Source organism: Mustela erminea, chromosome 21 (genome assembly GCF_009829155.1).
Source record: "Mustela erminea isolate mMusErm1 chromosome 21, mMusErm1.Pri, whole genome shotgun sequence".
NCBI lineage: Eukaryota > Metazoa > Chordata > Mammalia > Carnivora > Mustelidae > Mustela > Mustela erminea.
In genome coordinates this window covers 5,948,405-5,958,262 of record NC_045634.1, presented here as the reverse complement: position 1 = coordinate 5,958,262, position 9,858 = coordinate 5,948,405, and the positions used below count along the sequence as shown (strand labels likewise).

At 41.7% G+C, this 9,858-nt stretch overlaps 2 long non-coding RNA genes across 2 annotated transcripts in view; one reads left to right on the top strand and one right to left on the bottom strand.

The window, feature by feature from the left end:
- Positions 1 to 1,823: 1,823 nt before the first annotated feature.
- Positions 1,824 to 9,858, top strand: part of LOC116581614 — a 29,023-nt gene continuing 20,988 nt past the window's right edge. The window contains exons 1-2 of the long non-coding RNA XR_004282138.1: positions 1,824 to 2,128; positions 7,519 to 7,612. This is a non-coding gene — a long non-coding RNA (uncharacterized LOC116581614). The remainder of the gene's footprint in view (positions 2,129 to 7,518; positions 7,613 to 9,858) is intronic.
- On the bottom strand, positions 2,955 to 8,534 carry LOC116581613. The gene is made up of 3 exons (XR_004282137.1): positions 8,254 to 8,534; positions 6,078 to 6,199; positions 2,955 to 3,302 (listed from the first exon to the last, which is right to left on the bottom strand). It is a non-coding gene; the product is annotated as an uncharacterized LOC116581613 (long non-coding RNA).

The following is a 9,858-nucleotide window of genomic DNA, read 5'->3' as shown; positions in this document are numbered from 1 at the left end:
AGTAGGCAGACAGGCAGGCAGAGAGAGAGGAGGAAGCAGGCTCCCCACTGAGCAGAGAGCCCGATGCTGGGCTCCATCCCAGGACCCTGGGATCATGACCTGACCCGAAGGCAGAGGCTTTAACCCACTGAGCCACCCAGGCGCCCCTGACATTATGTTATTAGGCAAGGGAACAAGTCTCAAGGTGAATCAGGGTAATGAGGAAGAAGTGGAAGACCCGAAAATTGGCACCCAACTGGGGGAGAAAAGTTTCAGGAAAAAAAGGAGGTTGAACCCAGAACACTGATTCTGAGTCTGTGCAAGTCACCCCATGTCATGCAGTGCAATAGGGAGTACAGATTCTGGGGCCCCACTGTAGGGGTCAATGCAGGCTCTGTCACATTCTAGCTGTGTGACTTAAAGGAAGTTACCCGGCCTCTCTGTGGCTATTTTCTCATCAGTGAAATGAGGATAATAATTAGGTTTGTTATAAGGAATGAAATAATAAATATATTGCGCTTATGACATAGCCTGGCAGAAGATAAGCATTACTTTATCTTTTTTTTTTTTTTTTTAAAGATTTTATTTGTGTGACAGACAGAGATTACAAATAGGCAGAGAGGCAAGCAGAGAGAGAGAGGAAGGGAAGCAGGCTCCTCGCTGAGCAGAGAGCCCAACATGGGGCTTGATCCCAGGACCCTGAGATCATGACCTGAGCCGAAGGCAGAGGCTTTAACCCACTGAGCCACACAGATGCCCCAGCATTATTTTAGTTATTAATATTTGGCCCCCACTGTTTACCTTAGCTGTTTGCTCAGGTACTCCAGTATAAGGCCACGGCTGGATCTTATCCAATTTAGGTAGATTTAGGGCAAGTTAGTTTTTTTTTTTTTTAACAGGCTCACTCTCCAGTAACAAACAACATTCCCACAGGACTGATTAATTGATATAAAGATTTTATTTATTTGAGAGAGAAAGCATGCGCACGAGCAGGGGAGAGGGGCAGAGGGGGCTGGAGAAGCAGGCTCCCAGCTGAGCAAGGAACCTGGCACAGGACTCGGGACTCGATCCCAGGATCCTGGGATTATGACCTGAGCTGAAGGCAGACACTTAACCGACTGAACCACCTAGGCAACAATCCCCTACGATCTATTTATTATCTCTACAAAACTGGCAAAATACCTCCTGAGACATTTGCATTACAACAGATCAAGAAAGACTAGGGTTCAGGAATACACCACTAGGGACTTTTAGGCTTCCCTTCAGCTTCCCTTCGTTGTAACCTCCAGAGACACCACGGGTGCTGGAGGATGGCTAGGGTCCCAGTAGTTTAGGAGACAGAATTAGGATTTCATGCGGCTGAGTTAGACTGGAATTTTTGCAGAGGGGAGAGCTGTGCCACACCTACAGCTGTCATTCTCAGAGTGGGATCCCTGGGCCAGCGCCAGTAGTGTCACCTGGGAACCTGAAAGAAATGCAAATCCTCCGTGCCCACCCGACACCTATTTAGTTTGAAATTCTAGGGATGGAGACCAGCAATCCGTTTTTAACAAGTCCTCTTGGTAATTCTAATGGTTGCTAAGGTTTGAAAACCTCTCTGGTCTTTGGGAAAAGTAAAGCCAAGGTTCAAATAACCAAGGTGAAGTCAGAGCCAAGAGATTGGAGGAGGGTGGGATGGAATCTGAGCCAAATCAGCGAATGGAGGTTCTGGGAACTGACTGGGAACACCCGTGGCTATTTCCAGCTGGCCTTTATCTCCTGCAGGTGCAGCCTGGGATGGGTTGGGCTAACTTAAAGGGCCAGAAGAGAAGTGGGGAGGTAGAGAAGGCATTGCAGGTGTTTTTGTGGGTCATTCAGATGGTTTTGGAATGGCAGGTTGTGGTCTCTCACCTTTTCTGCATTCAAAGGGATTAGGTCTTTTCTGAGAGAAGGGGCCTGCCTTGAAAATAGTATTATAGAACCAGAATTTTGCCATCAAATAGGGCCTTGCAGGTCAGAGTCTAAGGATCTTCTCCAGTGCAGAAGTTAACTCTGGTGTATTCTGGATGTAAGGGCAGGGATCCCCCTCCAACACTACAACTCGATGGAATTATTTTATTTGATGCAAAGCCTTTCCTTGGGGTGGCCCCAGGCAACTCTCACCTTATAGGTAAGTGCTTATGCACATGAATTGAAACACTGATGCCTTGTCTTGAACAGACATCTGATTCTTGCACTCAGCTTCTCATACACCTGCCTGGAGCTACACAGGACACGCGGTCTCCCTCTTTCATTTGGAGATGCCCATTACTCTTCCATAGTCTCTTCTCCAGGAGAAAATGTTTCCTTCTCTCCTTCCGAAGTTCCTAGCATGAAGTGGTTTTTGGAGTCTCAAAAGACTACAAGGGAAATGACTAAGGAGTGGAGCTGCGAAAGGATGGTCCAGGCAACCAGATTGTGCATAAAAGGAGAGGAATTAGGTTGGGGTCTAGAAGAGAATGGACAGAGGTCAGAGTAAATGTGGGGCTGATGAGGCAAAGTAATTTAGGTTGGAGCCCATGGGTGTGAGACCATTGGGGAGTTCTTTTTCTGTGGGCCCTGTGTGTCTCCTCAAAGCCAAAAGGGTGTGAGTCGGAGCTGAGCAGGACCAGCTGGGGTCAGGTTGAAAGTACGGTCACTAAACCCCCCAGGTTCTTTGTCCATGGATTGCTGCCAAGCCAGGGCACAGCAACCCTGCGCTTCACAATTGGTATTTTGGACCTAACTTCAGGGCTTTACCTAATCCTTATTAAATTTAATCTTGTTTATTCTAATCAGTTGAAACCATTTGAACCTCGCTTCTGGAATGTGTTATCTGTCTCTTTCAACTTTGTGTCATGCATTGAATTTATAAACTGACTTTGATCTCTATTTCTAAAATGCTGACAAAAATGTTGACCAGCAGCCCATTAGAGACAGCCTTGTGAGCTGAACCTATATTAACCATCACCATTGGCCATGAGCTCTGCAACTAGCTATTTGTCCATTTATTCATTTGTTCATGGGTAAAATCCTACTCAGTGATGGTGGTATCTTGTTCTGGATGTACTGGAAGGAAGTGTGTTAGAGACGTCCATGGCAGTGCCTGCAGTATCCACAGGCCCTTCTAAGGAAATTATCCTCCTTGAGGCAGCAGAAAGCGATAGTATTTTATCCCATGAGGCCCCACTCCTCCTCCAGTGGTGTCTGATTCGACCTGTCTCAGAAGCAACCAGTTCATGGGCAGCCCATGGTCCGTCTGTGTGAGTCTTGGAGTGAAGAGTGCTGCCCACACAGGGTGAGTTGGTTCAGTCAAAGACCGGTTCCTGGGGTTTGAATAAAGAATGGTAGAGATGTAGGTATTTAGCAGGAGGAACTGAGGCTGACATATTGCCCAGAGAGACAATAAAAGTATTGACAGTTTAAAAATTATCAGAATAAGCAAACAATGGGGACGATTAGAATTTAATTTGTCAATATCGTGAACTAGTATGATTTGGGAATGCTTTTGCTACAAAACACCCTTTTTTTTTTTTAGATTTTATTTATTTATTTGATAGAGAGAGATCACAAGTAGGCAGAGAGGCAGGCAGAGAGAGAGGAGGAAGCAGGCTCCCTGCTGAGCAGAGAGCCCGATGTGGGACTCGATCCCAGGACCCTGAGATCATGACCTGAGCTGAAGGCAGCGGCTTAACCCACTGAGCCACCCAGGCGCCCCAACTACAAAACACCCTTTTAAACACATAACTGAGCTTATAAAAAAGTAAAAGAAATCCATAGAGCCAAAACCGAAGAGCAAACTGAAAACCAGACTGGTAAGTATATGATCAAGAACTGTGGTAGCCTCCTCATGAGGAGGATGGCCTATTGTCAGACCTGGAAATGGCTCCAGGTTGGATCTGAACCTCAAAGAATGCAAAGAAGGCTGTATCACACAGTGGGCTACAGGTTTAGTAAAATAATGGATTTAGTAAAATAATGGAGTAGACATCTATTTTACATCTATTTTACTAATAGATGTCTACTCATTATCAGAGGGAGCCAAAAAAGACATTTGTCTGCTTTGGCTTGGGTCTGGATGGGAAAAAGTACCCTATGAGAATTTGTAGTCACAGCCTGTACCCTGCCTGAATTTGGTTCTAATTTATACTATCTGGGTGGTCCAGGAATCCTCAAGTTAAGATATTGATGCTCAAGTGGCCCAAGGCTGATGATACCTCTAGGGAGACTGGTATAAGTAAACACAAAATCCCACTGAAAGGACATACCCCAATCCCAAGCTTTATAAGACTTCCACAGATGGTCTGCTGAATATGGGCTCAAAATTAAAAACTCACAAGGAAACAATCCATCATGAACATGTGTCAGTGGACATGACTAAGAATTTTGGAAAATATAATGATTAGATACAAATTCTTGAAAATGTGTGCTTAAAATTATTAAAGACATAAGTAAAGTAATAAAAAATGCAAGAAGAAAAGAGATATGACAAAATATGACAAAAATATAGTAAGCATATGAAATGAAAAATATAGTTACTGAAATTAAAACCTAATATATGAAACAGCAAATTTATACAGAAGAATAAATACATTGAAAGCTAGAGATGGGGACGCCTGGGTGGCTCAGTTGGTTGGACAACTGCCTTCGGCTCAGGTCATGATCTCGGAGTCCCGGGATCGAGTCCCGCATCGGGCTCCCAGCTCCACGGGGAGTCTGCTTCTCTCTCTGCCCTTCTCTTCGCTCATGCTCTCTCTCCCTGTCTCTCTCTCTCAAATAAATAAATAAAATCTTTAAAAAAAAAAAAAAAAAAAGAAAGCTAGAGATGAAGAAATCATCCAGAATTCATTGCAAAGTGTGAAAAAGGTATAAAATATTAAAAAGATGTTAAAAGATGTGGAAGATAGACTAAAAAATTCAATATGTATTGGACAGAATTTCTAGGAAAAAAAAATAAAAGAATGAAGGAGACTCAATGTTTAAGGGGGTCAATGACTGATAATTTTCCAGAGTTGTTGAGAGACATGAATCATAGATTCTTAAACCACATGAGCTCTAGACAGAATAAATTAAACTAACTCCACAATAAGACACATTATGGTAAAAATGCAGAACTTTGGAGACTAAAAGGAAGAATCTAGAAGCAACCTGCACAATCTACAAAAGAACAATTAGACTGTTACCAGATTTCACAATAGTAATACAGAAGCCTGCAAATCATGCAGTGAAGAATGCTGGTAAAAATTTCTATACCTGGCTCAACTATCATTTAGGAATGAGGACAAAATAAAAATATTTTCAGAACAAAGACCGAGAGACACTAATACACTCTCATTGAAAGAATTTGATGTACCTCAAGAAGAGTAAAATCAAAAAGGAAGGAAGAAAGAATGTGCACAAAGAAAAAGTGATGAACAAAGACATTATTAAATTTGTACAAAAAAATCTAAACAAGCATTGACAATATAAACAATAATAGTGATTCATCTGGGGGCACCTGGGCACCTGGGTGGCTCAGTGGGTTGGGCTCTGCCTTTGGCTCAGGTCATGGTCTCAGGATCCTGGGATTGAGCCCCGCATAGGGCTCTCTTGCTCAGCAGGGAGACTGCTTCCTCCTGTCTCTCTGCCTGCCTTTCTGCCTACATGTGATCTCTGTCTGTCAAATAAATAAAATCTTTTAAAAAAAATAGCGATTCATTTGGAGGGTGTAATAAAGGATAATTACTGGACACTTACATAAAAGGTAGGTGGAAATTACTGGTGTTAAGATTCTAAAACCCTAACGTTATTTAGGAAGTGGGTAGAGGTATCGAGGAAGGCAAATATACATGCCAAGGCAGACATGGAAATGTATAGCCTAACACTTCCTTCTGGAAAAGACTTGCTGCCCAGCTGCTAGGATAACTGACAGCTTTCATCCTAGCCCTCTCAGGATCTACCTCAGCTGTCAAGCCAGACTCATGCTACTCTCAGAGCAGCCTCCGGCCAATGACTGAGCAAAGTGATAGGAGCTAAGGTGGTGGAACAAGAGTGTGGCTGTTTCTGCCCATTCTGGGGCTCCCCAGCTCCTTGTTGGCCTGGTAGAGATTTGTTGAACCTACCTGACTATCTGAAGACTCCTCTTTGCCCAGTTCTGTTTCTTGTTCTTCTTTTTCACTGTGCTACTTCCCCCACGTCCTGTTGTGTATCTAATTCCATCTCCACATTTCTTGGAGAACCCAAGCTTGTGACACATTACAAATTTTAGAGAACCACTCAAAAAGTAGAAATATGCAATACTCTAACAGTAGAGAGGAAGAACATTAAATAGATATGGAGAAAAAAAGAGGAAGAACATTAAATAGATATGGAGAAAAAAATTCAGTGAATTAGAAACATAATTAACATGGTAGAGAGAAATCTAAATATATCAGTAATCATATTAACCATAATTGGATTTGCTTGTCAATTAAAAAACAGTTTGTTTTAAGGGGAGAACAGCAAAATCCACTGATATTTTCATACTAAGCATACCTAAAATATTAGTCTGCAGGAAAAATTGAATGTAAAGGATAATACCACCTAAGGAGGGATGGTGGAGCTAGATTGATGACTGACAAAATGGGACTGAAGGCAAAAAGAAAAATGATCAAGGTGAAGATTCTTAACAGTAAGGTGCCAGTCCTTGGGCAAATAGCAATTCTGAACATGTATGCATCAATAATCTTGCCTCAAAATATATAAAGAAAAATGGACTGACTTAAGAAAATTGTTACTTTGTCATTGTAGTGGTAGCTTTTTACATGTCTCTTTTGATCATAGATTAATCAGACCAAGAAATTAGTAACAGTATAGAAGATTTGGATAATACAATTTTGTTTTCTTTTTTTTCATTTTTTAATAGACATATAATATATTTTTATCCCTAGGGGTACAAGTCTGGGAATCGCCAGGTTTACACACTTCACAGCACTCACCATAGCTGGATAATACAGTTTTAAAGCTTGATCTCATGGACATATATAGAGATCTGTATCTAACAAAGAACACTTTCTTTTCTTTTCTTTTTTTTTTTTTTTAAAGATTTCACTCATTTATTTGCGAGAGAGACAGTGAGAGAGAGCATGAAAGGGGAGAAGGTCAGAGGGAGAAGCAGACTCCCTGTAGAGCTGGGAGCCCGATGCAAGACTCGATCCTGGGACTCCAGGACCATGAACTGAGCATAAGGCAGTTGCTCAACCAACTGAGCCACCCAGGTGCCCCAAGAACACTTTCTTTTTGATCACACATAAAATCTTTACAAAAATTGATATGTACTTGTTTAGAAGACAAGGAAATCAGCCAGTATCTAGAGGAGGATCATGTATGCTCGGGGAGAAATAGGCATGTGAAGAGTAACTGAGTTTCATTATTGACACAAATCTTCAGAGGAGGACCATGAACTCTTGCTTGACTTTTTTTTTTTTTTTTTTTTAGATCTTATTTGTCTTACGTGACTCTTATAAACTTTCAATAACCTTTCAATACTTGATGTAGTCAGAATTAAGTTTCTGTTTCTTCCAGCTGTAAGAGACCAGCTCCATCAGGATGTTCCAAGGGGAGTCAAGAACATCTTCCAGGAGGGCTGAGAAGACGTTGTCCCACCCATGAAAACCAAGTGAGAGAATGAATGCATGTTGGAACTTTTCAAGGAGAAAATCCAAACTCTGAGATATATTCCTCCAAACTCCATACTATGTTTTCCACTGCTAACTCACCGTCTGGGAGAGAGTCCTGGAGTCTATTTTCTCCTTGAGCTTATAATCATATCACTTGTTTGTTTAGTTACTATCAGTTGTGTCACTTTGCTCTTATCTCACAATCTGGGATTTCCAAACTAGGTATAGCCTTTCTTGACACAAAAACGGTGAACTGTTCTTTGATTTAGAAAAAGATCCATTTCTTTTGAATAGCTGTATGTTCTTCAAAATTGCAGTCCTACACATCTGGGTCCTACACCATTGTCTTCTTGACTTAAACTGCAGATTCCCTTCTTACGGCCTATATTCCATTCACAGACATGTGGGCATCTCAGGCCTTTAATGAGCCTATTTCTTCTTCTTCTTTAAAAAAAAATTTTTTTAATTTTTAATTTTATATTAACATATATAATATATTATTAGCCCCAGAGGTACAGATCTGTGAATCGCCAGGTTTAGACACTTCACTCACCATAGCACATACCCTCCCCAATGTCCATCACCCAACAGCCTATTTCTTCTGATGGTGTAGTAATTCAATTTACTTTTCCAGTCTTACCTTCCACAGGTGTACTTCCTCATCTGCATTATGTTTCCGTCCCATTCCTGATAGTACCTCATTGTTACTTCCACATTTTCTTTTTTTGTATGTGTGCTTTTTCCTGGGCACCTCTCCCTACCCCTTTCTTTATCCGTCAATTACAGTAGTTATTTAATGGGAAAGATCATTCTAAGCATGATACAAAGTCCGGAAGACAGAAAAGGTTGAAAAACACAGTTACAGATAGGCTAACACTTTCTAGCAGCCTACACTCCCACCCACCAAGATATAAACAGCAAACAGAGAAAGATATTTACATCATAAACAACAGACAAAGGGCTGTTTCCTCAAGATTCTATACATCAAGAGACCAAGACGCAAGTTAAAGGAAACGCACGGAAGATTCACAGAAAAGGACATTTACGTAGCTTTTTAAATAATATGAGAAGATACTCAATGGCACTTGTGGAAAAAATTTAAAAAACACAAGGTCCATTGAGATATTATTTCTCATGTGTGGACTGGCAAAGATCCAGAAGTTTGACTTTTGGTCTTAGAATAGGTATAAAGAAATCGGCCCTCTCATATAATGTCGGTGTGTGGGTGAGAGTGTAAACTGGTATGAATTGTGTTCTATGAAACACAACTGACAATATCTATCATAATGGCCCATACCTTTTGATTCAGCAGTATTTCTTCCTGGGAACATATTCTGTAGAGATACTAGCTCACTCATGCAAAGGTGCATTTTACATGCACCTTTTACGCGCAAGAACATGAATTGCAGCGTTGTTTGTAAGGACAAAACATGAAACAACACATTTATCAATTACCTACCACTTTGTAACAAACCATTCCAAACTCAGTGGCTTTCCATAATCGTTAACTGTTGCTCTTTGGTCCAAGGATCAGCTGGGTAATTCTTTAGTGTCACCTGGGTTCTCTTGAGCAACTGTGGTCAGCGGCAGGCTGCCTGCTGGGGTGCCAAGGATGACTGGGCCTCTGTCTCTCACCACCTAACAGGCTGGCCCAGTTTTGTTCATATGGTGACAGCTGGGTTCCAGAAGAATAAGTTCAAATACATATGGGCTGGCTCCCTGGTCTTTAAACTACCACAGTGTCATTTCTGCTGTGGTCAGCTGGCCTAAGTGAGGCCACAGATCAAGCCCAGGATCAAGAGGTGGGGTAGTGGTGCCTGGGTGCATGGCAGGTCTCCTTTTTTCATTTAATAGTAAATCTGGAAGAACTTCTTATCTCGATACATAGAGTTGCCTTATGTGGTGAATTAAAGATGGCCACAAAAGGGCGCCTGGGTGGCTCAGTGGGTTAAAGCCTCTGCCTTTGGCTCAGGTCGTGATCCCAGGGTCCTGGGATCGAGCCCCATATCGGGCTCTCTGCTCAGCTGGGAGCCTGCTTCCTCCTCTCTCTCTGCCTGCTTGTGATCTCTGTCTGTCCAAAAAAAAAAAAAAAAAAGTAGAATACTATAAAGGCAGTTCTCCTTTTTTCATTTAATAGTAAATCTGGAAGAACTTCTTATCTCGTTATGTAGAGTTGCCTTATTCTTTCAAAAGATTGCATAGATTTCACTGTCTGGCTGTTTCTTTGGTTTGTTTTAACTAGACT